Source organism: Myotis daubentonii, chromosome X (genome assembly GCF_963259705.1).
Source record: "Myotis daubentonii chromosome X, mMyoDau2.1, whole genome shotgun sequence".
Classification (NCBI taxonomy): domain Eukaryota; kingdom Metazoa; phylum Chordata; class Mammalia; order Chiroptera; family Vespertilionidae; genus Myotis; species Myotis daubentonii.
The window spans coordinates 59687073-59688603 of record NC_081861.1 but is presented as its reverse complement, the minus strand read 5'-3'; positions in this window follow the sequence as shown (position 1 = coordinate 59688603).

The following is a 1531-nucleotide window of genomic DNA, read 5'->3' as shown; positions in this document are numbered from 1 at the left end:
ACTGTATCTATTTTTGTTCATCAGTTTATAATGTTCTTTATTATTCATAAATGAGTGAAATCATGTGGTATTTTTCTTTCACTGACTGGAATATTTCACTAAGCATAATGCTCTCCAGTTCCATACATGCTGTTGCAAATGGTAAGAATTTCTTCTTTTTTACAGCAGTGTATTATTCCACTTGGTCATGGTGTATGATCTTTCTAATGTAATGCTGGATCCGGTTTGCTAGAATTTTGTTGAGGATTTTAGCATCTATGTTCATCAGCGATATTGGCCTGTAATTCTCTTTCATTTTGTTGTCTTTATCTGGTTTTGGGGTTATGGTAATGCTGGCTTCATAGAAAGACCTTGGAAGTGCTATTTCCTCTCGAATTTTTTGGAATAGTCTGAAGAATATAGGTTTTATTTCTTCTTTGAATGTTTGCTAAAACTCCCTTGTGAAGCCATCTGGTCCAGGGCTTTTGTTTGTTGGAATTTTTTTGATTACTGCTTCAATCAGCCTATTCAGATTTTTTTATTCCTCATGGTTGAGTTTTAGAAGGTCATATTTTTCTAGGAATATGTCCATTTCTTCTAGGTTGGCCAGTTTGTTGGAATAGAGTTGTGCAAATTATTATTTTTTTTTTACAATCCTTTGTATTTCTGTGGGGTCTGTTGTTATTTCACCTCTTTTATTTCTGATTTTTTTATTTCTGATGTTTTTTATTTGTGTCCTCTATCTTTGCTTCTTGGTGAGTCTGGCTAGAGGTTCATCAATATTGTTTATCCTTTCAAAGAACCAGCTCTTGGTTTCATTGATCTTTTTTATTGCTTTTTGGTCTCTATGTCATTTATTTCCACTCTGATCTTGAATATTTCCTTCTTTCTGCTCACACTGGGCTTTTCTTGTTGCTCTCTTTCTAATGCTTTAAGTTGTAGAGTTAGATGGTTTATTACCAGTTTTTCTTTTTTCTATTTTTTCTTTTCTTTTTTTTTTTTTTTTTTTTTTTTTTTTTTTTTTTTGAGGTAGGCCTGTAATGAACTTCCCTCTCAGGATTGCTTTCACTGTGTCCCAAAGATTTTGAATGGTTGTGTTTTCATTGTTGCTTGTTTCCAGGATTTTTTAAATTTCTTCTTTGATCTCTTTGGTAACCCACTCATTGTTTAATAGTATGCTATTCAGCCTTTAGGTGTTTGAATTTTTGTGATTGTTTTTACTGTAGTTGATTTCTAATTTTATGCCATTGTGATCTGAGAAGATGCTTGTTATGATTTCAATCCTCTTGAATTTGGAAAGACTTTGCCTGTGTCCCAATATGTGATCAATCATTGAAAATGTTCCATGTGCACTTAAAGGAATGTATATTCTGTAGTGTTAGGGTGGAATGTTCTGAAGATGTCAATTAAATCCATCTGATCTAGTGAGTCCTTTAGGATTGAAGTTTCCTTGCTAATTTTTTGTCTAGAGGATTTATCCAGTGATGTTAATGGGGTTTTAAAGTTTCCTACTATGATTATTTGCTGTCAATCTTTTCTCTGATATCTTTCA